The 27,615-nt window shown below is 40.8% G+C and overlaps 1 protein-coding gene across 7 annotated transcripts in view; it reads left to right on the plus strand.

The window, feature by feature from the left end:
• The window catches only part of CSGALNACT1 (chondroitin sulfate N-acetylgalactosaminyltransferase 1), a 352,092-nt gene that overhangs the window by 152,147 nt on the left and 172,330 nt on the right, over positions 1-27,615 (plus strand). For 5 of the 7 annotated variants that reach the window (XM_032162332.2, XM_058441982.1, XM_058441981.1 and 2 more), the window contains one exon: positions 3,249-3,343. The gene's annotated coding sequence lies outside the window, so the exon portion shown is untranslated. Of the gene's footprint in view, positions 1-2,683; positions 3,127-3,248; positions 3,344-27,615 lie in introns of those variants that run through there. The other 2 variants (XM_032162331.2, XM_032162333.2) reach the window with 2 other exon arrangements.

Below are 27,615 nucleotides of genomic sequence, written 5' to 3' on the forward strand. Positions count from 1 at the left end.
CGTTTTTGTCATTGTGGTTTCTTATGAGGGAATTATAGGGGATTAGGGTGGGCTGTGTTCCTGAGGCCAACATGGCAGCCTTAGGTTGCTGGCAGCACATATACCTAGCCATCACTTCCATGCAGCTGTGTTATGTAAGCCCCATACTAATTTTTTTTTTTTTTTTTGAGACGGAGTCTTGCTCTGTCGCCCAGGCTGGAGTGCAGTGGTGCGATCTTGGCTCACTGCAAGCTCCACCCCCCGGGTTCACGCCATTCTCCTGCCTTAACTTCCCGAGTAGCTGGGACTACAGGCACCTGCCATCGTGCCTGGCTAATTTTTTTTTTTTTTTTTTTAGTGGAGACAGGGTTTCACTGTATTGGCCAGGATGGTCTCGATCTCCTGACCTTGTGATCTGCCCGCCTTGGCCTGCCAAAGTGCTGGGATTATACGCATGAGCCACCATGCCTGGCTGCCCCATACTTACTTTCAAAGAATCATACATGAAGGCTACGTCCTGTAGGTAAAGGCGTGTTGCAAAGTCAACAGAGTAAAGGCTCACTTTCCTTTGTAGAGTTTGGTTTTGAAAGTTAGAAAAATCCTGATTTCACCACGTGCGAGCCCAGTAGGTTACTTAACACCTTTGAGCCTCCTTTCTGCATTTGTAAAGTAGAAATATTAATGCACGTATCCATAGCATTGTTGTGGTTGGAATGAGTTCATGTGTAACACAGCTTGCGTGGTGTATGGACACATTGTGGATGTGCTGTTGATGCTCCTTCTCTTTTCTTCCTGTAGAGCGTCTGTCCAGTTGAACATACCCACTTCTCATTAGCTGTTAGTATACCTGCAGGTCACCTCCTGGAATTTTCCATGATGCTATTTCCCTTCCACCCTGATTTCCAAGGGGGTCTTGGCAGTAGGTTTGCCTTCTAGTCTCTTTATTTTTCAGTTACTAGCTTGAGATGACTCTTCTCTGGAGGAACATGACGCTTGGAATGGCTAAGGAGACATGTACTTTCCAGGGCTGAAGAGCAGACTTTTAATAAGTCCCTTCACTGGAAAACGAGGGAGGAGCTGAGCCGTGCCGTGGCTCTGAACCTGCAGTTTGGTATTGCCAGTACCTTGCACTCCGGGGCTCGATGTATGTGGATTACTGTGTATAGATGAGAAAACTGTGAACAGTTCTTCAAGTGGCTGGAGTAAGAAAGTACAAATTAGATTATTAATGATTATGTGGAGGTACCAGCTGACAGTCTATTTGTTTTCATTATTAAAACAAGTGTGGTTTTGGATTATGTAGATTTCCCCCCTTTTTACTTAGATGGCCAAGGCTATTCATGAAGGATATCCATAAAGACCATGCCAGTGATGGAGCCTCCAGATCTGCCGCCTGCAAGCTAAAACGCAGAAAAGAAAATTTAAGTAGTTGGAATCAGAATGTGAGATGGATTGGAAGCCAAATTATAAGCTCATTTCAACTCTTGGCCTGCAGGCGCTGAAGTAACATTATTTGTTGTCGGGGACGGAAAACAACTCAGATTCGGGTCCAAGTGATTATTCCACTTAGGCATTGCTGCCTTGCTGCCAATTGCAATTCGGTTTAGACATAGATTGATTGGCCAGGCAGAGGCGGAAGTGGGTGGTGAGAGCTGCGCAGGCATCGCAGTAGAGGCACCGAGTTGGGGCCAAGAGCTGGCCCCAGGCAGTCCGCAACCCTCTCCAACACTAAACCCACAGTGAACCGGGGTAAGAGTGGGCGGGTACAAAATAGACTCTAAACCTCTATAGTGATACACCTCACACTTCAACTGACCTTGTTCATGTCAATGAGTCAGAGAAAACCTTCGGAGAGGTGTTTGGAGGCCATCCCCATGGAGGAACTGGGGACCAGCTGTCTGTAGACCTGAGACTTAGCAATTTTCCTTTGGAGCTTTCTGGGCCTGTTTTTCTTTTCTTTTCTTTTCTTTTCTTTTCTTTTCTTTTCTTTTCTTTTTTCTTTTCTTTTCTTTTCTTTTCTCTTTCTTTCTTTCTTTTCTTTCTTTTTCTTTCTTTCCTTTTTTTTATTCCTGCATGTGAAATGGGAGCAATTCTGTGTGTGTGTGTGCGCACGTGTGTGTGTATACACACAGTAATAGCAAATTGTATATTTGTATATATGAATATATTTGTATATGTATGTATATATATATAATAGCAAATATATATAGAGATGGCTATTTGCTGTTATTCGAATTATAAATACAGATGGGATAAAAATCCTGACAACTCAGGAAGGAGGACTGTGCCTTGATTAATTGAAGATAACGTTATTGACATGAATTTAACCGGAAGGGCTTAGTCCCTTTCCAGAGTATTTTCCCCTTGCCCTTCATTCCAGAGTATTTTGCTTGCACCTCTTTTCCATTCTGCTTTTATCTTGTCGACACATCGATTTCCTCCATTGATATTCCTAAAACGAAGGGACGACTGGGGCCCGTTGTCACGCCCTGCAGGGCGCGATCTGCAGGCAGGGGCAGGGCAGGTCTGGGGGTTTCACGCCCCCCCCCCTTGGGTGTCGTGTTCCCTGGGACGTGCCCACCATTCTTCCCTGGTTGCGGGGGGCTCCAGGCGCGGCCCGGGCGCTATGGGCAGATGCGCTCGGTCCTCACCAGCGGCGCTGCGCGGCGAACCCTGCGGTGCCTCAGGAAGACGGGCGTTCCTCCCTACTCCCACCGTTTTCCAGCGTGTGCACGCTTTCCTTCCCTGGGGAAAAGAGGAGGATTTTTTATTTTTTAACATTTCATTTCATGAAACCTTTTTTTTCTTTTTTTAAGCGGTGGCGCTGAACACAGTCCTTGCAGAGGGGGGCAGCACTTTGCTTCCTGACCCCAACCTGGAAACCCCAGTGTGACTTCAGCACTGTCAGAGCATTGGAAGCAGAGCTGCGAGTTAGGAAGCGGCTCGCTGGCAGCTAGCTGGGCACGTTTGTTTCTTGCGAGGTCAGCTTTTATGATTTGCTCTTTTTCACGTGAAAATGTTCAGCTTCATTTTTAGACACCTTTAGACATGGTTATCACTATTTAAAGCCTTGATTTTTTTAAAACAAATAGTTTGCATTTTATTCATTGAAACAGGGAGAGAACAAATACCATCCTGCTTTTTGGGGTAATACTTTCAGATGAATTGTATTTTGTATGCTAAGTGATTTAAAATTTTCCCATTTTGTCCACATACATTTAAGACATGGAAATTTACAAGGGTTGCTTTCTGTTTTTATTTTATTTTAGCTGCCTTCCTATTTCAAGGAGAGACGCCAAGGTAATTTTGACCCAGAGGGGGAATGATGTAGCCACCTCCTAACCTTCCCTTCTTGAACCCCCAGGTAAGTGAGCGTTTTCGCTCAAGAAACAAACTTTTGCATGGTCTGCTTTGTGTTCAATATTCTGGATATGTTTGAAATGTATGAAATTTCGTTTTACTTTGAATAGCTTGATTAGTAACAAGTTATTACTTCAAGATAATGATACTTCTTCCAAAGTAATACAATTACTTGGCTCCACTGAATCCTTTTCATTCGCTTTTTAAAGGCTGTAACATCTACATCTAACTTTCCCAACTTTTTAAGGATTTATCTCTTCTCAGAGTGGCAAGTGACTTAAGCCAATCATAGAGCTAGAAGAGCTACATCTTTTTGAAACAGTTCGCTTACATAGGAACATTTGTTCTCCCATTGGAAATTGGGACAGAATATTGAGCTTTTTAAAATAGTCACCCTGTCCTCAAATAGGTACTCTACTTTTGACTTTGCTAGAAAATAATTATTTAAATACCATGGTTTTGGAAATTGAAGAATGAGCTTTCTTTCTGACATACAGTGTCTTAGAGGGTCACTGTCTAGAATTCTTTGAGAATAGTACCCTTATGGATTGTAAGCTTGGTTTTCATCCAGGGACAAATGAAAATCTCTGGAATGTTGTTTCAGTTCTGCTCTTGTAATCAGTAATTTTGAGTTTCTATGCAATAAGATGTTTTGTTACATCTGACAAGACTAAACTTAAAAAATACAAAATAAAACAAGTACTGTAACATATCATTAATGTTGACATGCAATGGTATATATATATAGTTCCAAGCTTCAGCAGAGGAGTCTTTTTTTTTTCTAGAAGTAATTCAATAGGCATAAAAATGAAGATAGGTAGGCTGCACTCGGCATATACATATCTTCAGAAAGCCCCCTTCACTGTCCTTCTTCATTTAACAAATGTCTATAGAGGTTTGCTTGATGGTTTTGCTTTTTTTTTTCTCTGAAAACTTTTGTCACACTATTAAGATAAAATAATGGAAGCCAGAGTAGTTAATGATTTGATTTTGCATTAATGAACTGCCCTGTACTTAAATGAGGGTGTGTGTGGAGTTTCATAAAGAACTGTATTTCAGTTACTAACAATAGAAAAAATAAAAAAACAACCTTAGCTGAAAGTTAATAATACAAACAAAAATAACTGAAGGAGAATTCCTCCCAAATCCTTTCCTGAGTAGAAAGTCAAGTGGTTAAGAGGCTTAAGTAATTCAGGGTCAACTTGAAGGGCATATGGAACTGTCCTAATCTTGGGCCTTGTGATTTTTAATGTTTTTGAGAATTACTTGGATGATGCAAAAGAGAACAATGTCATTACAACCCCATGTAGACCATAATTAGTAAGACCTTGAGATAATGCCAGAAAACAGTCAAAATAAACTTTACAAAATAGAGAAGTAGGCTGGGTGCAGTGGCACACTCTTATAATCCCAGCACTTTGGGAGACCGAAGCAGGTGGATCACAGAGTCAGGAGTTTGAGACCAGCCTGGCCAATATGGTGAAATCCCATCTCTACTGTAAATATAAAAATTAGCCAGGCATGGTGGTGTATACCTGTAATCCCAGCTACTAGGGAGGGTGAGGCAGAAGAATCGCTTGAACTGGGGTGGCAGAGGTTGCAGTGAGCCAAGATCGTGCCACTGCACTCCAGCCTGGGCAACGGCAAACACTGTCTCTAATAAATGAATGAATGAATGATTGAATAGTGAGCAGCAATTGACCGAGAAGGAACCATGGTGGAACAAGCTCTATGAAGGATGTGTTTAACACACAAGGCTATCCCTACTGCAAAACTTAGGGCCTAATGCTACTAAATGTTTGAATGGAACAATTAACTCCCCTTGCTGGGATCCTGTGATCGCCAGGCATGCGCTGTTGTGGGGTAGGTGTGTCTGCCCAAAAAGAAAGGAAACAACTCATTACTCATTTGCTGCATTCTCAATGTGCATGTTGGTTTCTTTCAAGTCTGGTGAAGTTCTGCTGCTGAGGGATGTTCAAGCCCTGAGTCTATAAAAGTAAGGAGCAGTTCTGGGAAAACAAGGGCTTCCCAAGCTCCCCAAGTGTTCCCTGTCCTGCTACTCTGGTAGCTTTAACTTTACAACAGAAACATCCTATAACTTTGCATTTGCCCAAGTAGACCTTAATCAGCTTTGGACTACTTATTTACTTATTCTTTCTTTCTTTCCTTCTTTCCTTCCTTCCTCCTTTCCTTTCTCTCTCTCTTTCTCTCTCTTTCTTTCTCTGTCTCTTTCTTTCTCTCTCTCTCTCTCCCTTTCTTTCTTTCTCTCTTTCTCTCTTTCTTTCTTTCCTTTTTCCTTGGCCTCCCAAAGTGCTGGGATTACAGGTGTAAGTCACCATGCTTGGCCTCTGCTCACAATTTTTACGGCCACCTTGTATCTTGTCATTGCTCACTGATATGTTTCCTGCCTCTCCCTATGATGAAATGGAACCACATTTCCACATCCTTAATTCCTTTCCTCCTATCAAGGAAAAGATGTGCTGCTGGCTTTCCGTGCTCCTGTCCCTGATGCTAGCTCTCTGTACTCCCCCTCCCCGACCTGTGCTCTTGGCTCCACCTGTTCCTGTCTCCCACCTCCAGCCCTTCTGCTCACTCCTCCCCAGCTGTCAGTCCTTGAAGCTGTGTTGGTCTCCCCATTCTTTCTACCTAGCATACTTTCTTCTCATCGCTGACTAGGGAGCTTCAAACCTCACCTCAATGGAAATGTGTGCCTGTATAGACAAATCTAGCTTGAGGACCAGTGCCTGGCTCTTACGAGGCACCAAACTAAAGAATGAATTAGTGAGTGAATGAATGGAAAAGTGAATAAAGGGATGTCTCCTACCTGAAGATGGCTCCACTTAGTCCTCTGGCACCACCCACATTCTTCTTGCAGGCACATGTCATTGCATTGTCATTATTGTTTGCACAGTCATCTCCTGGACCCACCCCTGAGCAGGGCGCAGAACTTTCCTTTCCCATTTTGGTGATCCAGCTCCTTCTCAAGCATCCGGGGGCTAAAAACTGTTTGTAGACACATAATCTTATAGGCCCTTTGCAGTTCCACTAGTCTGTGAAGCATGACTAGCAGATAACATAAAATAGTAGCTGATGCAATCGTTTTTGGAAGGAAGCAGATGTTATAAGTAAATAATAATGTAAAACTATAATGTACTAACTGGGCAAGTTGCTCCTATTTGAAAAGCCAGAGAAAAGTAACAGTTTGGATTTTATAAAGTGGCCTTCTTTTGGATATGTTTTAGACTTTTAAAATATTTTCATTGAATGGAATGAGGGGTACCATGAAGTCTGTAAGCTTTTAATCAGTGTCACCTTTCACTGCTTCAATTTTAATTTATACTCCTGGGCCGCCATTGGTTTTCTGCAGACGAGGCTACTCCAGGAGGTTCATACTGGCACATGAACGGGTGTCCGGTGATGCATGCCTTCCAGTAGGTTTTTGTTTCTTCCTGTTGATTGATCCTTAGTCAGGTGTTGTTGCTGTCTTTCCCATTCTGTTTTGAGCTCTGCTATTGGGATGCCCTTTTCATTGAGTTAGGTTCTACCTCCAAGCCTGTGCTTTGCTTTCTCTCCTCCATGTCTTATTGTGCTGTCCCATATCTGCAGTGCCTTCCCCTTCCTCTTGACCCTCCAGACTCTCGCTCCATGCCTGAGCCTCATCTTGGGAGGCAGGTAAGGGGGGAGCCTTCGCTGAGCCCCAGGCTGGGATGGGTCTGGGCCATTGTGTGCCTGTCTCTATTACCTTATTTTCCATATTGTTTATAATTATTTACTGGTTAGATGTTTGTCCTTTGGCCATCTGGCCTTCATAGTAGGCATGGTCTCTGTGTTTTTAGTATCTAGCATATGTATGTTCCTACTTCACAAACAAAGGTTTGAAGGAGTTGCTGGTGTCTGAAAACCCTCATCAGAAGCTAGCAATATTATTATTATCATTTGGTGCACACTTGATGGTGTACCAGCCTTTCCCCTACTTCCTTTTAACATTTGTATTTTCTCTGCTGCCTTGGAGGCAAGGGATCAGACTCCAGCACTTTGCCTGCTTAGTTAAATTAATTGTTTTAAAATAAGTGAAGGCTGAGTGCTGGGGCTCACGCCCCTGTAATCCAAACACTCTGGGAGGTGAGGTGGGAGGATCACTTGAGCTCAAGAGTTCAAGGCCAGCCTGGGAAACATAGTCAGAAGACCCCATCTCTACAGAAATAAATAAATCAATAAAATTAGCCAGGCATGGTGGCTCATGCCTGTAGTCCCAGCTACTTGGGAGCGAAGGCGGGAGGATTGCTTGAGCCCAGGAGGCTGAGTCTGCAGTGAGCTATGATCACATCACTGCACTCTAGCTTGGGTGACACAGCGAGACCTCCTCTCCAAAAAAAAAAAAAAAAAAAAAAAAAAGGTAGAGGCAGTCCCAACCCAATATCCATTAATAGATGAATGGATACACGAAATGCAGTATGTATATCCATACAGTGGAATATTTTTCAGTCTTAAAAAGGAGAGAAATTCTGACACATAATAAAATATGGATGCAGTTTGAGACATGATGCTTTGTGAAATTAGCCAGTCAGAGTGTGACAAATACTGTGTGATTCCACTAATATGTGGTCCCTAGAGTGGTCACATTCATAGAGACAGAAAATAGAATGAGAGGTGTCAGGGGCTGTGGGAAGCAAGAATAGGCACTTGTTTAATGGGTACAGAGTTACAGTTATGCAAGATGAAAAAGATTTGGAGTTTGGTTACATAACAGTGAATGAATTTAGCAGTAGAAAACTGTGACTGTATTTAATGCTACTGGATTGTATATTTAGAAATGGTTAAGATGGTAAATTTCATTACATGAATTTTACAATTAAAAATAAAAAGTCGAAGTACATATTTTTATAATGATTTTCCTTTAAAGGTAAAAATAATTGATAGGAATTAGATTTTTTAGACTTCATGTTTTGAGCTTTATTTTTCCTTTGCTTAGATTTTTAAATCACTTTTTATTCCAAACTGTGTCATGTATGAAAAAAATGTATTTACAGTGGTAAGATCTTTGGGACTTAATTTTAGACCTTGTTGTCTTTTTTTTTCTTAGAAGTTATTGCCTATATTTGCAGTTAAAACATGATTCAGAATTACTCACTTTCTCACTTGTTTTTCTTCAGCAAAGATAATAGGACCTTTTTGCTTATCAGAAATACTTGTATGATACTTAAAAATTACTTTTATGATTAACAGCAGAAATGTTTGTTCTGTCACAAGCAGAGGGCCTGACACACTCCAGGGTTTGATTTGATTGTTCATAAGAAGCCAACTGCTTTAGGCTTTTTCGTTTTCCCCCTCATCACATTAACAGTCCTTCCTTGTGGAAAATCATGACTCTAAAACTGTCAATAACATACTGGTGTTTGAAAGAATGCAATTTCAGAATGTTCAGCTGACACTTAGGAAGTAGCTCTCTTTTCACTCAGTTTCTGACCCACAATGTGATACCTTTCCTGAAGAACCGAAAATGAGGCTGGGCACGGTGGCTCGCACCTATAATCTCAACCCACTGGGAGGCCAAGGCAGACAAATTGCTTGAGCTCAAGAGTTCAAGACCAACTGAGGCAACATGACAAGACCCCTGTCTCTATAAAAATATTTTTAAAAATTAGCTGGGTGTGGCGGCATGTGCCTGTAGTCGCAGCCACTTGGGAGGCTGGAGTCGGAGGATCCCTTAAGCCAGAAAGGTTGAGACTGTAGTGAGCTGAGATCACATCACTGCACTATAGCCTGGGTAACAGAGTGGGACCCTGTCTCAAGAAAAAAAAAAAAAAAAAAGAAAGAAAAAAAGGAACTTGAATCACATCATCCTAGGAATATATTAACTGAAAATGAGAAAAGAGGGCAAGAATCTGATGGAGTTGTGCAGAGAAATCTGGAATAAGAGAGGGAGTGAAAATTAGAGTGGAGGGTAGACAAAGGAAAGCATTAGAACCTCTGGAAGCAAACACTTCAATCGTTACTTAAATTTTTGTTTTTGAAACAGGGTCCTGCCTTGGCCTCCCAAAGTGCTGGGATTACAGGTGTGAGCCACCGTGCCTGGCCAGATTTTTTTTTAACATTACAAATGTGATCATATAGTCAAGTCCCCCAGAGAAAAGAAAATTCATCTCTTCCACTAGGCAAATATCTAATCCAAGCTGATACTTTAATTTTTTCATGAAAATTATATTTAAGTTCTTAAAATAAATGGTAATTCGAAATATTAATGTTTACCCTTAAATGTTTTAATAAAGAGTTGTATGTTCTGAACTCACAAACGTATATTGAGACTTGTTACTACGTGTTGGACTTTAAATGTGCTTTGTGGTTACCAAGTACCAATTCTTGGATTGGAATCCAGTCTCTGGTGAAAGTCTCAGTCATCCACAGAGAAATGAGAAAAATAGCGTGTTGTTTTCAAAGAGCTAATACTCACTCTAAAGGGATAACCTTTACTTTAAGGGTCTAGCCTTTTTTTCTTAATAAAATTTAAAATGGGATGGTTAATAAAATTAATGATAGTTAATTTTTAAAATTTTATTAGTAAAATAAAATGTTGGTTTTTATTTAGGATTCTTAGGTACAAGAAGCTGAACTCAATGAGGCTCACTTAAGCAGGAAAGGAATCTATTGAAAGAATGTCCCACAGAATTGATGGGGATCCTGCAGACACAAAATCTCATATATGATAAAAACTTGCAGACGTGGCCACTTGTATCATCAAATGTGTTTTCTAACTTTATAACACATGTGAATAGCCAACCTTATGCCAAGGCTGGCGGGTAGGTATATAAAAGGAGAAAAGGTCCTGACAGGACGAAAATAGATTAAATTAAAATTAAAGTGTGAGTGTGGTGGCTCATGCCTATAATCCCTGCACTTTGGGAGGCCGAGGTGGGTGGATCAGTTGAGGTCAGGATTTCGAGACCATCCAGGCTGACAAGGTGAAACCCTGTCTCTACTCAAAATAAAAAAAAAAAAATGAGCTGAGGCAGGAGGCTGAGGCAGGAGAATCGCTTGAACCTCGGAGGTGGAGGTTGCGGTGAGCAGAGATCATGCCATTGCACTCCAACCTGGGAGACAAGAGCAAAACTCCGTCTCAAAAAAAAAAAAATACCATCACATAATTTATAAAATTTGACTTGTATTATATATATGTATATATATATATATATACACATATATAATTATATATGTATATTTTGCAGCAAAGTGAAATAAAACTCTTACCTATAGTCTTGGAAAATTCATGTCTGTCCTAATTTGAGTCACGACCTAAAGTTGGAATGAAGACGGTACCCCGGTGTAGACTAGCTAATTGCATGTGGGCAGCTTGAGTTCTTTCTTTGGTAAATGGTCACCTAACTTTTCTTCCTTTGAGGTCCTTGTTGTGTGTTTGAGTCTCAGTGTTATTTTTCATCTCACTGTAATTTGATACCACGTATTTTAACTCATATTTTTAGTATTGAGTACCGGATTATACGTATTAGGTGTTCCTTGATTTCTCTCCGTCATTTGGCACTTTGACCACTGTCCTTGGGACTCTCACTTCCCTTGCCTTATTTCTATATTGTGACAATAAACTCTGGTAGTTTTTTCATACACCTCTGGCTGTTTCTTCATAATCTCCTTTTCCATGCCTTAAGTACTGATGTTCTCTAGCAGTCCATGTTTTTCTGTTCTTCTCATTCTCTTTCACTCATGTAGTTGCTTCTGGTGTAAGCGGTGAACTTTTATCCAAACTGCTAACTTCAAATTTGTACCCTCAGCTCAAACCACTCCTCTGAGATGCGCACTCCTGACCATCTTCACGGCATATTCCACCAGCACCCTCAATTCATGATGTCCGCAGCTGAGTTCTGATATTCTGTCTCCAAGTCACCATTCCAGTTCTTCTCCTTCCTTCATGAAGCAGCCTAGAGAGAGAGACAGGGAAGGAAAATTAACAGTTTCAGCACAGTGTTGAGAAGGGTCTTGAGACAGATGGGCTCGTGGAACAATAAGTGGGCTCTCATCCAGCCCTCAAGGGAAGGAATATAGGAATCAGTCCCAAAAAGTGATGCTTGAGCAGAATTCTTGGAGCATGTGTAGGAATTTTCTGGGCAGACTGAGAGGAGCTGCACAGTGTCCTTTAACCTCAAGGATCTTTTTCTCTGTACTTAGTCTTCAGCTCACTTTATTTAAGATGAAAATCACCCTTCCTGATGTTATTCATACCCTGTAAAGCAATCTACAGACTTCCTCAAAAGAACAAATCGTTGTACATTAATGGGAGCTGGGGCTTCCCAGCATGCAAAGGGTCAGCTAGAACCTGTGGCCTTAGTGTAGTCCGTGGGCCATCTGCAGCTATCTTCTGGGGCACTTGAGAGCATCTGGGCCCCAGGCCCCACTCCAGACCTACAGAACAGAATCATTTGAGGAGCCTAGTTGTTGTGGTGCCCCGGGAAGACCACAAAATGACGCAGACTTCCCTTCCATATGGTGAACCTTAGCAGTAAGGTCCCTATATATCTTGTTCATTTAAGTTTGGTATCTTCAGTTCTTTTCACTGTTCGTGCACATCACTTACTGCAGAGTCTTCAGCAGGCAATGACTGAGAACTTGTGTTTATGTGCTTTGGTACCATCACACTATTGATTGACAGTGAACTTCCTGTCATTACGCCCATGTATATCTGATACATATCATACATTCTTTAGCTGTGGCGCAGGCATCCTGTTTAGTTACTGAAGCAGTTAGCTTCTTGTACCCCAAAGTGCTACATAGACATTTTACTTACTGAAAATATTTGGAAATAATTTCAAATTACAGATGCTCTTTGACTTAACAGTGCTGTTATATCTGGATAAGCCTATTGTAAGTCAAAAATATTGTAAGTCAGAAAGCATTTAATACCCTGTTAAACCCAGTGTAAAGTAGAAAAATTGTAATTTGAACCGCTGTAAGTGGGGTACAGTCTGTATAGGAAAGTTGCAAAAATAAGAATAGTACAAAGAACTTACGTGTTCTTTACTTAGATTGACCTGTTGTTAACATTTTACATCATTTCCTTTTTTTTTTTTTTTTTTTTTAATTAGAGACAGAGTTTGTCTTTGCCCGCCAGGCTGGAGTGCAGTGGTGCAGTGGTGCAATCTTGGCTCACTGCAGCCTCTGCCTCCCAGGCTGGAGAGATCCTCCCACCCTAGCCTCTTAAGTAGCTGGGACTGCAGGTGTGTACCAGTACATCTGCTTAAATTTTTTGTATCTTTTGTAGAGACTGAGTTTTGCCATGGTGCCCAGGCTGGTCTCAAACTGCTGGGCTCAAGTGATCCACCTGCCTCGGAATCCTGGAATGCTGGGATCACAGGCATGGGCCACTATACCCTGCTCATTTGCTTTTTATCTGTGCTATTTGTGTCTTTCTTTCCCCTCATGTATATACATACATAAATAAATATATATACTATTTTATCTGAACCATTTGAGAATAAGTGTATACATCATAGCCCTTTCCTGCTAAGTAGTATATTTCCTAAGAATAAGGATATTTTCTTATATAAGAAAAATGCAAGTATCAACATCGGTAAACGTAACATTTATTTGAATTTGCCTAATGTACTGGGTTCTGGTTTTGTAAATTGACTTAATGTCCTTTAAAGTATTTTCCCCTCTAGTACTAACATCAGGGATTGCATTTAGTTATTATGTCTCTATGTTCCTTTAACCCGAACCATTTTCATAGCCTTTCTTTGTCTTTTGTGAAAATGTTTTTGAAGTACACAATCTTTTTTTTTTTTTCTTTTAAAGGCTGTTTCTTACTTTGGGTTAGATGAGTGATTCTTGTAATTGGATTCAGGTTATCTATTCTGAACAGGAATTCTACATAAATGATGTGTTCTTATCAAGGTATCACATCTGTTCCTCATTGACAGTGTTAATTTTGATGATGCAGTTAAGGTGATGGCAGCTTTTACAAAATACTATATACCTACTATTTTCTCCCTAAAACTAATAAGAATTGCTTTTATCCCTTTATATTATTTTTATATTTACATTTTTTTGTGGAGAGGAATCTCACTATGTTGCCCAAGCTTGTCTGAAACTCCTGGGCTCAAGTGATCCTCCTGCCTCAGCCTCCTGAAGTGCTCGATTACAGGTAGGAGCCACTCCACCCAGCCTAAACGCTTATTTTTTTATCCCTGTCAGTCAATTACTAGTCCACAATGAAATTAGCATTCTTTAAACCCCCTTTCTACAATTAAGATGGTTTGGCTTATAGCCGAAGTTCCTACCTAATCTTTGTTACACGGTTGGACTTCAGTTGAATAAATCGAAGATGGATGAATATAAACGCCCAAAAAGCACTATAAGTAACTATCACTGATTTTTTACAGTATACTTTTATTTTGTCTCTTGGTGAATTATTTTGAAGAGCGCACACTTCTAAGTTTAAAATGAAAATTGAAGTCTATTGGTCTTTAGCTTATAGGCTGTACTTAGGGTGTATTTAAGTAATTCATCCCTTCTGTCCTTGAACCTCCAGACATAAAGGGAGCAGTAGGCCTAAAATGTGGGCAGCTGACCATCTGCTGATCCTGACCTTCCACTAGTAGTGAGACCAGTGCAGCTCTTGCTTCTGCTGTGGCTTCGTGAGGAGGTGGGTCCAGGTCCTGATCTCTTCTTCCAAATAACAGCTCTGTGAAAAAGAACCCTTCCTATTCTCTGCCCTATTTTGGAGATTGACCAAGAGGTATAGTTGAGAGGTTCTTCAACATTCTTGGTTCATGGTGTCATTAGTGTCTCATTAATTTTTCCAGTATCCCTTGAACAAAGGAAATACCTAATGTCTAAAAATTAAGTAGTTAGGGCTGGGCATAGTGGCTCACACCTGTAATCCTAGCACTTTGGGAGGCCAGGGAGGGCAGATCACTTGTAATCCCAGCTAAATGAGAGGCTGAAGCAGGAGAATCGCTTGAACCCAGGAGATGGAAGTTGCAGTTAGCCGAGATCGCACCACTGCACTCCAGCCTGGGCGACAGAGCGAGACTCCAGCTCCAAAAAGAAAAAAAAAGTAGTTAGGTCCATCAGCTATGAGTATTTATGTCCTATTGACTTAGAAGCTGTTTGGGAAAATAATACAATAAATTGGAAAAACTAATAGTTTGATCTCATTCTCGACCAGAGTGAACAGGGGGATGTGTGCATCTCTTGAGCACTGCGCGATGTCTCAACTTTGGAATTAGATTAGACACCATCTCATTTTGTGCAGCAATTGCATTTATTACAGAAACCACTAAAAGGGCAGATATACGCTGTCGCCAAAAGGAATGTAGCTCAATCTAATGTTGACTGTATGATGTCTAACAGATGTCTACTATTACTATATTCTGCCAAAAAATTAAAATATCTGAAAGTGCCTCTGTGAATTCCCTTTGAGGACCCAGGATACCTCAGTGCACACTTTAGTAATCATCAATTTAGTTAAAAGAATCTTTCTAGGATGACTTGCAATCGTTTCGCCCATAGCCACTCAAATATGTGTCTTAATGGCAGGTTAGGGGTTAAATAACTCTAAAGAGGGAGATGACAACATCACCAAACTTGGGCAGGAGGCAGAGATAATAAGATGACATTTCAACCTAATTGGTAGGACGTGAAAATTCCTTCTTTCATTTATGATATGTTTAACCTAGAGAGGTCTGATTTTAACTTCTTGGGTAGTATTGCATTGTGTCTGCTCATCAGTGAAGAAGGTAATAGTTGTTTAACTGCACTATGTATGTGATAAGATTTTCTTACTTAACCTTTTTGGTTTTGTTCACATATTCTTTCCACGAACTGCCTGTTTTCTAGGGATTAATGATTTGGTTGCAAAATATTTTGTAATTATCCACTTCAGGCCTTAGAAGGATGCTGTAAGTCTTCTCAAAACCATGACTGTACTAACATACCTTTTTGTAACAAGCTACAATCAAATTAGCTCAAATTAGCTAAATCCTAGTGGAAATTAAATCTAGTTGATACGATTATTTTAATTTTAGTTATTTGAGCTTTGGGTATGAAAAAACTTTCCTAGACTGGGCACAGTGGGTAATGCCTGTAATCCCAGCGCTTTCAGAGGCCAAGGTGGAAAGGTCACTTGAGGTCAGGAGTTCAAGACCAGCTTGGCCAACGTGATTAAACTCCATCTCTACTAAAAATACAAAAATTAGCCAGGTGTGGTGGTGCACGCCTGTAGTACTAGCTACTCAGGAGGCTGAGGCAGGATAATTGTTTGAACCCAGGAGACGGAGGTTGCAGTGAGCTGAGATCGTGCCAGTGCACTACAAGCTGGGTGACAGAGCAAGACTCCATCTCAAAAACAAACAAACAAAAACCTTCCTAAAAGGAACTGGGGGGCATTTTGAAAATTTAGGTAGCTTTAGAATGATAACTAGAAGCTGCCTGCTTTACCTAGTCTGAGGTTTTCAGAGGAGAGGATGTTGACAGATGGTTTTCTTTGCAAAGAAACATTCACTGCTTTACCCAACCTATTGCAAATGAACAGAACTCAGGGATCATAACACCCTAGACAATCCTAGAAAGAATGGAATAGCATGGCATCTGGGAAAGGACCACAAACAGAGTCAGCCGATCTTGGCTCTCAGGAGCTCCGTGACCCTGGTATAGGCTTGTCCTGTGACATAAAGGACATTCACCATTCCTGGGCCCACTCAGTGATTGTGTCAACCAGAATGCTTCCCCACCCCCACACATTTTCAAATACCCCTCAACTACTATGCATTGAGTAATGCGTCAGGCTTCAATCCAGTACTTAATGAACAAATGAGGAAACTGAGACTCAGAGACATAAAAAGATGAGCTAAGGTAGTATATGGAAGTACAGCTAGGATCTGGGTCCTCCTCTGGGACCCCCGTCTCCTGTCTTGAACTCATGTCATGCACAGAGCAGCTGAAATAGTTTCTTTCAGCGCCAACCTTGCAAGAGGATTGAAATGACAAAAATCCAATTAACTTGGTATTTATTTGGATTCCTAGATCTAGAATGAAAGCTTCCTGAAGGCAGGGGTTCTTATCTCTTGTTCACTGCTGCATTTCCAACTCCTGAATTTCCAGCTCCTGAAATACTGCCTGTTGTATGAGAGGACCTCGGTAAATTTGTCGGTTGAGTGCATGGGCACACTGTGATTTATGAGCAATACTCACGAGTGATATTTACATTTAGGTAATCAGTATTTGTGTAGGATATAAATCACTGAATTCTTCTGAGTTTGCTTGGCTGAACTTACTTCGTAAGTTACTTGGAATCAAATAATACTCTACAGAACAAACCATATTCGCAATGAGTTCTTCTCACTGGCTAGAATATGATATTAGGAGTATTAGTATGATACTAGTAACTTTGTCATTGCCAATTGAATACCCTGCCTATGGCATTTTTCGTTGGTGTGTATGTATATATATGTGTGTGTGTGTGTATATATGTATATATCTTTTTTTTGGCGGGGGGAATGGGGGGACAGGGTTTCACTCTTGTCACCCAGGCTGGAGTGTAATCGTGTGGTTTCTGCTTAGTGAAACCTACCTCCCCACCCCAGACTGAAGCAATTCTCCTGCCTCAGTCTCCCAAGTAGCTGGGGCTATAGGCATGCATCACCTCGCCCAGCTAACTTTTGTATTTTTTGTAGAGACAGGGTTTCGCCATGTTGACCAGGCTGGTCTTGAACTCCTGAGCTCAAGTGATCCTCCCACCTCAGCCTCCCAAAGCACTGGGATTACAGGCGTGAGCCACCATTGCTGGCCTGTTGTTGTATATTTGTAATGCTGATCACAAAGGTATCACAAATATGAAACCCATCATAGCTGGAAGTTTATTACTTGTGTTAAGAGTTTAAAATTCTAATTGCCCAGAGGAGAAACAAGAAGAAGAAAGCCTTCCCCTTTGAAAACTGTGGCATTCCAGGCCCCCTAGGCTGGAGAGTACCAGTTTCTCTTTTAATGCAGGAGTATTTATGCCCTTGCCACTAGCCGTTAATAGTGGAATAATATCATAAAGGGCATCTATATGTAATAAAGTACTTATAGGTTTACGGTATTGCTAAGAACATGAAAATGTCTGGTAACCTTATTCCAGGAAATTTAGTGATGTGTGCACAGTCTCATCTTCATTCATAACTTGATAGTTATTAGTCATGACTTAGGTTTGTTTATATTGGGACCAAGTTAGAAAAGGATTGAGTTGTTTGGAGCCCCATCCTAGGTTGTTCGGAGCCCCATCCTAGTTGTTTGGTGCCCCATCCTAGGAGCCCCATCCTAGGGGGAGGGTGGGACACAGCATCCTTATCACCCATGACAATTCTCAACTTAGGAAAAATGGCCCCACCCAGTAGCCTTTGAGAAGCACTGCATTTGGGGGAAAACCTGATTCCAAGTTTGGTTTACAGCTCACTGCCAGTCGTAGACTAAGCCAGTGTTTCTGAGCCTTTAATTTGGAGCTTTAATAAAACTACAGATGCCCAAGCCTATCCCCAGAGTTTCTGATTCTGTGTGTCTTGGGCGGTGCCAGTTACCTGCAATTTTGAAAAGCATCCCAGGGGATTGTAATAAGTCTGTGAATGGAGTCAGTTTGCAATGATTTCTGTTTTTGGTCCTGCAGCCCTGATTGTGCAGCGGTGTGCAGTCAGCAAAGCCCTAAGGCCAGTAACTCAAACACATTTTTAAGTGAATGTTTGCACTGTACTGACCTTCCAGGAAACCTCTTGAAATCATTATTGAAGGACAAGCACATGAGACCAGCGTTTCCCAGAGTGTTTCCTGGAGATTAGTAGAGTTGTGAGATATTTTTCAAAGAAGAATTTTGTGATCAAGTAAGTTTGGGAAAATACTGTATAATGGATTCCTCTCTGGTAGGGTACAATGTACCTGAGCCTAGGACGATTCTGGGAGTTCTAAAGTAAAGACGTGTTTTGTTTAACATCGGGGTTCTCAGTTTTCTTCTCCAGAGAATCCATTTCCAGCTGGACATTTCTCAACCTTCTTAGGTACAATATCCCACCCAGCAGCCTTTGAGAAGTGCTGCATTTTGGGAAAAATGAGGAAAACCTGATTCGAAGTCTGACTTACACTTCATTGCCAGTCGTAGACTAAGCCAGTGTTTCTCACCCTTTGATTTGGAGCTTTAAAAAAAATCTACAGATGCTCAAGCCCATCCCCAGAGTTTCTGATTCTGTGTGTCTGGGGTGGTGCCAGTTACCTGCAGTTTTGAAAAGTGTCCCAGGCGATCTTAGATGTTGTAGAGGTTGAGGATCACTATGTTAGGAAGAGTTGTCTAAGTTCTTCTTCTTTTTTTTTTTTTTCTATAAGACTACAGTGCGTGTGTCCATTTTACAACTCTGTGTTTTTGTTTGTGTTTTCCGAGATGGAGTCTTGCTCTGTTGCCCAGGCTGGAGTGCAGTGGCACCATCTTGGCTCACTGCAGCCGCCCCGTCACAGGTTCAAGCGACTCTTCTGCTTCAGCCTCCCAAGTAGCTGGGATTACACTCACCACCATGCCCGGATAATTGTGTTTTTATTAGAGACGGGATTTTGCTATGTTGGCCAGGTTGGTCTCGAACTCCTGACCTCATGTGATCTGCCCACCTTGCCCTCCCAAAGTGCTGGGATTACAGGCATGAACCACCACGCCCGGCCCCATTTTACAACTCTTTTTGATGTTAAGCATGTTTCCTAGAAGGAATTGGTTTCGTGTTGAAATAAAACTGAGGTGATATGGGCACTCTGAGGTCCTTAGCCTCCTGGGGGCTCTGCCTGCTGTTCCCAGCCTGGGCATTGGCACAGTTCCATTGCAAATCTGGACTTGCAGGTTAATTTGAGATGTAAAGAAGCAGTAAAAAGGGGCAGCACTGTTGAAGGGGCTTCCTGAGCTCCTCAGGGCAAATGCTACTGGGACCTGGAACTCTGGTTGGAAAATACAAACGATAATTTGGTAACATGGAGGTTGAATTGAAGCTTTCTTGGAGAAACGTTCTTTGTATGGGTTCTTCTCATTTTACACCTCATGGCCTAACACCTTCTAGAATCTCCTTTCCTCAGCACCATGCTGTGAGAAGCCAGGCAGGAAGTAGCGTGGTAAGATTAATGGATTTTTACAATTACCATTCAGGGAATTAATATGGGGACAGTAAAGGGGTGTATCACAGCTACAGGCTTCTCTGATGGTTGTTTTCCAAGGAAGAGCTCAAATGACAACATCCAAGGCTGAGATGAAGTCGGAGGAATCTACCCATGCTGTGAAGATTGTCTCATCGCTTGTGGAAAATGCTCAGGTAGCTGTAGGTTTAATCAGAGGCAAGAGAATCAAGGTTGTGCTTTTGTGGCCCATGAGTGCTTTGATGAGGACGTTTGTGTCTTTCCTTCTTTCGGGCCCATGCGGTCACTCACCTTGCCGTAGAAGTTAAGCCAGGATTTACTAGAGAGTGTCAACTCAAACAGCAAGCGACTCCTTCGGGTTAACTTGTGGTTGGAGGAGAGAACCTTTGTGGGGCTGGGTTCTCTTAGCATTGCTGAGAAGTGATTTGCCTGAGGGTAGACCAGAAGAAAGGAAAGGTGAGCTGAGCACTCTGAGTGTTCAAGCACTATGTAATCTGTTTTACATATGTACTTCTTTCATGTATTCTCTTTAATAACCCTGGGAAGTACTTCTTAGCAGTTCTTTATGGAATAGGTGAGACCCAGCGATTCAGGGAGATAAGATAACTTGTCCAGGGGTACACAGCTAGAGAGTAATAGGGATAGAATTCAGACTTAAGTCTATTTGGTTTCTAAAGTCCACTTTGAGGTCCCCCTGCCCCATCCTGCTGTCTACGGTTGGTACCCATGACAGTGTCACCATCCCTCGCTTCATAATATCTTCTTTGCTGTAAGCTGGATGGCAAGCCCTTAATTCTGTTAGGAGAAAAATCATAAAGAGATGCCTTATAACTGCCTTATAACTGATGGTTTAATCCTTTATACTGCTCTCAGCCTTGCACTGCAGCTGTCAGCAGTCATTCTAGGACATACTGTGAAAGAAAACAGTATCAGAGCCAGTCAGAGGATCCCTGCATTCATCTTCACTAAGTATATTTAGGTTATACTTTTGATTTCGGAATAGTCAGTTAATGGTATTTATTAGCAGTACTTTATGCCTAGAATTTAGTGGTGTTAGCTAGAATTTTATAATGGCATAAACAATATCCTGGAGAAAATAGGATATCACCATGTGATACAAAGCTAAGAGTAAAATAAACATTAATCCAAGGTTAACCATTAGCCTAAGCTTTCTCTTAATTCAAATTCCAAGCTAAGCCTTACTGTGTCAAAAAAAAATATTTCAGCCCCGTTTGACATTCTAATATGAAAATCACCATAGACTTGCAAAGGTCCAGTATGAGTAATATTAACTGGCTGTATAACTTAATTACAGAATACCAATAACATTGCCTGGGACCACATGATTCTAAGCTTTCAGGCTTAGGGATCACAAGATTTCTCAAATGTTAGCTCTGGGAGGTGATTGTGTAGTTAGACTATTATGTTCTGCAGATGAAAAAACAGCAGAGGTAGGTGATCTTTCAGAAGTCACAAGGCTGCGTGGATCACAGAAATGGCCTCTTTACTACTTACTTTTTAGTGTTGCCTTGAATTGGAGTATTTTTAAGAAACACTTGGGCTGAGTCTATGAATGTAGCAGACTGTTAGATGTGGCCCAGTTTGTGCTTCTGTGTTGTTCAGTCTCAACTGAGCAACCTAAATATGCCACAGAGGCTGCAGGGTGCATAGAGTGATGGCTGTCAGTATTTAGCCTCATTGGTCTGAGTTCTCTCAAACCCAAAGTATGAGTAAGTGGGCAACAGATTTTGGAAGCCTTTGAAATATTATTCCAGTTGCTCAGTTACTGCAGAGCAATCATTATTTTTTTGTTGGCAGTTCCAACCCCAACGTGCAGGCTTTGTGGCTGATGCAAAGTAGCAGTGAGAAGAAGAATGAAGAGTTTAAGCTGAAACTGAATGTCTGAAAATGAGCATAATCCTGAGGAATGCTTGTCATCAGAGTAATCGTTGATGATGTTAATGAAAATTGAATGCACTTCTCTGCTGCTATGTTGTTGTGAATTATACTTGCTTATTAGTAGAAAATACTGAGATTTAGTAGCCTAACACATTTTGGGAAAGAATCAGAATGGAATCAAATGACTATATTTTTAATGCCAGAAGCTGATCTGGTACCATATGTAGGCCATAATTTTGCATTACATCCATTGCAGCTTAGGATTTTTTCTTTTCAAGACATTCCCAGATAAACAAAAGCTGAGGGAGTTTGTTACCCCTAGACCTGTCCTACAAGAAATCCAAAGGGACTTCTGAGGGCTGAAATGAAAAGATACTAGAGAATAACTCAAAGATGTACAAAGAAAAAAGTACTATCACTGTAGATAAATACATGGATAATTATAAAACCTAGCATTGTTGTAGCAATGGTTTGGAACTCTACTTTTTGTCTTCTACATGATTTAAGAGAATAATGGATTTTTTTAAAAAAAAGGTATTCGTTGATGTTTTTGGATACATAATGTACAAGGATATAATATTTCCCCTTAGCTTTACTGAGGTATGATTGACAAATAAAAATTGCATGTATTTTAAGTGTAAAGTGAAAAAGAATTTTTTTCTCCAGTGTATATGTGTGTCCATGTCAGTGGTTGTCAGTGGTCCAGTTTGGCTGTTAGCCCATTCCATTTACTGGGACTTCTAGCTAAGAAATTATTTGAGGTACTTCGAAATGGAACTTGTTGAAATGGCTGTCTTTCTCCAAGTGAGCCTGTCATTTGGTACTCTTTTTAATACAAGTGACAGCAAACCCAGTTCATACTGGCTCTAGAAAATAAGAGGATCTGTTGGCTTATATACATACACAGGGGCTACTGATTTCTAGGATGCCTTAGTCCAGGGACTCAGATAGCTTGCCTTTGCTTTTTATGGCGGCTTCCTTTTTAGATAATGGTAAAACAAAGTCTACAGCATCTCTAAATTTAAGTCAAGCTGAAGAGTGAGCTTGCCTCTCTATGTCTTTCCAGCTGATCCCCAGATTGACTCTCATTGGCTTTGACTGGGTCATGTGTTTTTCTCTAAACCAATCTCTTTGATGGGGTGGATTGAATTACTCAACTGACCAGCTCTTAGTCATGCGTATCACTCCTGAAGCCAGATGGTTTTCTTCACAGCTGAACTACAGAAAATGTTGGTTTTACTAGGTGCTCTCAGGCTCTTTAAATAAAAATACCAGGACTTTGAGGGGAAATAAGCAGCAAAGGTTCTTTCCCTCACCCTGCACCATACAGTTTTGCTAATGTACCCTGTAAATTTTATATTATCTAGTCTTTCATTGAAGTGCTGATGTATTTTTATCAGGTTTGTGTATTGGTATCTTTGAATTATCTGTGAAAACTTTAATCATATTCTTCTAATATGCTGCATTCACCCGGACAGTATTTAAAATCCCAGTGAATGGCGGAATATAGTCACTTGCACTGCCTAGTTATAGCCATGGCCCTCCTGAGAAAGGGCCAAGTTACAGGACATTACTATCTGCAAGTTGATACATATAATCTATATATTTACATGTTTTTTGTCCCAGCAGTTCTGGGACTCATTTGGATAACAGAGATAGCTCTAATACAGCCTGGGCTGGTAGGTGGTCATCTTTAAGAAAAATTGTAAGCTTTTACATCTGAATTATTTTCCTGTTAACTAAGATGAACAATTTTCTAAATTGAGAAAGTCAGAATAAATTTGTTAATCCTTTGAAATTATAGTGAGCTCACCATTTAAAAATATCTACAACAGCAGCTTTCTGTCTACATGTTAAGAGACTAATCTAACAATATCAAGATAATCCATTTTTATTCTCTGCTTTATGGGCCTTGGGTCCCTAGAAAGTGAAATTATGAGTATATATTAATATGTTGTTGATACTCTGTAGCTGATGTATTTTACATGTTCATTCTAGGAGTTAGAGAAGCGCAGACTTCAATTAAAGTATTTTTATACAGTAAGTGCCAGATTTGTTTTGTTTTGTTTTTTTTAGACAGAGTCTCACTCTGTCACCAGGCTGGAGTGCAGTGGCGTGATCTCGGCTCACTGCAACCTCCCACTCCCTGGTTCAAGCGATTCTCCTGCCTAAGCCTCCTGAGTGACAGGTTTTAAAAACCAAACAAAATTAGTATTTCACAATTAATATGTTGCACAATTCTGTCACAAATTAATATAACATTTTAATTTGGGGACTTTAAGAAGACATTATTTGAACTTTATCCTTAGTTTTACTAATAGCAAAGTAGGTGACAGGGGATATCAAAATGGCATAATTGAGTATGAAACTATGAGTCAGGCCTGAATATGCCATTTACATCTGGCAGTATTGCCTGCTCTCCTATTCCTCCCCAATCCTAGCTGCTTTTAAGATTTTATATTTGATTTTCACAGTTTTACTGTGATGGCTCTTAGGTATATTTTATTTATATTTCTCCTAATTGTGGTTCGTGGAGCTCGTTGGATCTCTGGCTTGATACCTTTCATCAGTTTTGGAAAACTCTTGGTGGCTATCTCTGTAGTTGTTGCTTCTTTCTCATTGTTCTCTTTTCCTCTTGGAATAATAGTTACATGTGTATTACTTCTTCCTGTCTTAAATGTGACTTAAGATCTTTCTCATATTTTCAATTCTTTGTTTTTCTCTCTGTGCTTCTGATTAGATTTTCTTCTACTGACGCCTGTTTCATTCCAGTCTTTTCTGTGTCCTTTTAAACCTGTCTATTGAGTTTTTAATTTCAATTATGATATTTCAGTTTTCCTCTTTTTTATACAGCCTAAGTATCTGGTAAGATTCTCTATCTTTAATATATTTTCTTGAACAAAGTAATTGTAGTTATAGTAAAGTTCTATTTTGATGAATAAAATATCTAGATTGCCAGTGAGTCTAATTATTACTAGTTTTTTTATCTTGGTTTTAGTCATTTGATCTTGTTTTCTGTCAGGCTTTGTAATTTTTTATTAAGTGCCTGATACTGTATGTGAACATTTTTAGGCTCTCTGGATGCTGTTATATTCCTCCAGGGAAGATCTATTTGTTTTCTGTTGGCAGTAGGATAAAGCTGTTCATCTAGATTCAATCAACAATTATGATAATTGGAATTAAGTTTCAAGTTAGTCTGTTTTCGTTTGGTTTATTTCTAAGGTATAAGCCATTGAGAGTCTCAGCAGAAAGCCCGCAGTATTTAGCAGGACTCTGTCCATACTAGGCCCTAAATGTCAACTCCTAAGTTGAGTACCATGGTCATAAAGTCAGCTTAGCTTTTTAGCCTCTCAGCAGAAGCTTTCTGTTTATTTTCTCCTCCTTTTACAACTCACAGCTTTGGAGTGCAAAGGCTGGAAAGAACGTTGGGTTCATTTTTCTGAAGCTGTCTTTTCTCTCGGATTTTGTGCCTCACATTCTGGCTGCATTGGAAGTCCTAGATTTCATTTTTCAGCTCCTCATCCCAGTAAGACTGCTTCAGGCTTTGGGCTGTAGCTGTCTGCTCGGCCAATGTCCCCTGGCCAGGAATTGGTGAATGCTCTGAAAAGAGCAAGCAGTACAAAGGAGGGTCTCACCTCAGGGTATTTTCCTTAGCCCCTCAAGTTTTACATGCCTTTATTGAAGACCAAAGTCTACAAACAGCAGACAGCAGCTATTTCTCCTTGTCTTCCTCCTCCCTCTTTCTGTCCTTTCCCTTCCTTCTTCTTCATCCAGCTTTTGTAATTGTTCTTAGTCTCCCACTAAGATTACTAATGGTAATCTCCCACTAATGATATTACCATTACTTTTTGTCATTCTTATGCAATCCAAGTTTTTCCATGACTGCAATACATACGGTAGCATTATCTATTTGAATCAAGGTTTTCCTATGGGAAAATAGGGTAGGCAAATACCATAACTGTTTTTAGGTTAAAATCATGGTATATGCTATTAGTATTCATCGTTTAACTTTCTGTTTATTCAGTGTTGAACTTGCTAGAAGCTGAGGACAATGCTGTGAACTAAATAGGCATAATCCCTGCCCTTGGCTGAAGATCTTACAGTATGGTAGAGAGAAATATCTATGTGTCCGTCTCTTTCTCTGCTTTAATCTACATCTATATATAATTACATTTTATTGTAAGAGGTACAAAGGAAAAGTAAAATGAATTATGAAAGAGACTTAGAAGAGTGACTTAATTTACACCAGGGGAAAGGTTTTAGAGAATGTGCCCCTTTGGAAGTGTTGGCTGAGACCGGTAGTGAAAAGCAATTAGCCAGAGCTTTCTAGAAGAAACAGCACATGTGCTGCAGACCCTGTCAGCCAAGAAGTTGGTTCATTTAAAGAACTGAAAAGATGCCAGTGAGGTTTTCAGCAGTGTAGAGGACATGGAGGGAATGGGAACAGAGGAAAGTGACGTGAGCCGAATTTGGAGCTGGGGCCTGATCAAAGTGGGCCTTTTAGTCCATGCTAAGGATTTTGGAATTTCTCCCAAGTGATGTGGGAAGCCATTGCAGGATTTTGAGTATGGCACTTTAATGGTTGAAAATTATCACTCTGGACTGGGTGTGGTGGATAGGCTCAAGTTCATTTTTACATAAATGTTTTTGGTGTTAAAACTTCCTGAATGAGTCAGGGTGCTGTGACTCATTACTGGATTACTAGCACTTAAGGATGTGAGGCAGGAGGATCACTTGAGGCTAGGAGTTTGAGACCAGCCTGGTCAACGTAGCAAGACCTCCAAGAGAAAGTATGATGTAAGGAAGGAGAGGGTGGTTTGTGGGGTCGACGTGGTCTTCATATCAGGTAGGATGAAGACTCAAAAATGTTGGGATCTGGCAATATGGAAATCAGGGGTGACCTTGAGAAGGACAGGTTGAGTGGAGTGGTAGAGGCAGATGTCAGAAGTCAGACTGAGTCAGACTGAGGAATCGGGAGAGAGAAAACAGAGACAGCTTGAGTCCGTGCCTTTTTAAGAAACTTGGTGTAGGCCTAGAGGGAGGTGTGTAGCACAGTTTTGAGTAGTATCTAACACACCCACAAATGTAAGTTCCTAGCGAATACAGGGATGGTAGGATCTGCAGTAAAGCAGGTCAGAATCTAATCATTTTGCTTGTGTATTAAAGTACAGGCTAAGCTACCCCCAAATACAATTGCTTAAATAAAAGTTAATATTTTTCACTTAAAGTCCACAGAGGATGATTCACTCCACATGCAAGAGAGGCTATAGGAAAGTAAATGTCTTCTTCCTCCAGGCAGCAGGATCACAGGTGGCTGATTCCTAAGTACAGGAAGGATGTACACAAAGTCCCAGAGCATGACAAATGGTCACTCCAGTGGGCCATCCTAAAGTCCTCTCACTTGGCTTTGTGCTGGCCTAGCTCCCATAATAGGGCTAGACTTTTGAGAGTGATAATGCTAGAAATGGTGATAAATATTTATTTTAAATGCAAGTGGCATAGTGACTAGCTAGGGGGATAGAATTTGCTGATGGCATCATCGGTAGCCCACATGTTACCTTATGCCTCAGGGACAACCTGTGGTGCCACCTGCGCCTGGACCACAAAGGTTTGCAGTTGATCTGGAACATGTTCCAGCCCATCTGCTGAGTGAAAGCAGGCTGTGCCGCTGGCGTCATTTTTTCCATTGCTCCAGTCAGTGTGGCCACACCTATGGGATCCAGTTATCCCGCATGCCAGCTAGCTCTTTATTTTGCTTTTGAATTAACTGTGGCAGAGGGCTGGACTCATGTCTCATGTGATGTGATGCCAATAGTTTGGCTCAGCCATTGGCTGTGAGTGCTACAGGGGATGTGGGAGGCATCTCACCCGCCTCTCTAACTTTGCAGTTAAAGACACAGTCTTAACTCCAAAGTTGCTGCAGCTTCTTACTCAAGTCAGACAGCTGGAAAGCAGCAAGTCCTGGACCCAAACCCAAGCCTTGTTATTTTAAACCCAATGGGAGTATGTCTTATCTGTCCTTATATTTTCGTTGTTTTGCATGCTAACCTGATACCTACTAGATGCAACAGGATGGTTGGAGTTGCTAATTAAAATTTTCCTTTCTTGTTTATTTTTGATTTTTTTTTTTTGAGATAGGGTCTTGCTATCACTGAGGCTGGGGTGCAGTAATGCAATTGCAGATCACTATAACCTTGAACTCCTAGGCTCAAGAAATCCTCTCACTTCAGCCTC

Source organism: Hylobates moloch, unplaced genomic scaffold (genome assembly GCF_009828535.3).
Source record: "Hylobates moloch isolate HMO894 unplaced genomic scaffold, HMol_V3 SCAFFOLD_8, whole genome shotgun sequence".
Taxonomy (NCBI): domain Eukaryota; kingdom Metazoa; phylum Chordata; class Mammalia; order Primates; family Hylobatidae; genus Hylobates; species Hylobates moloch.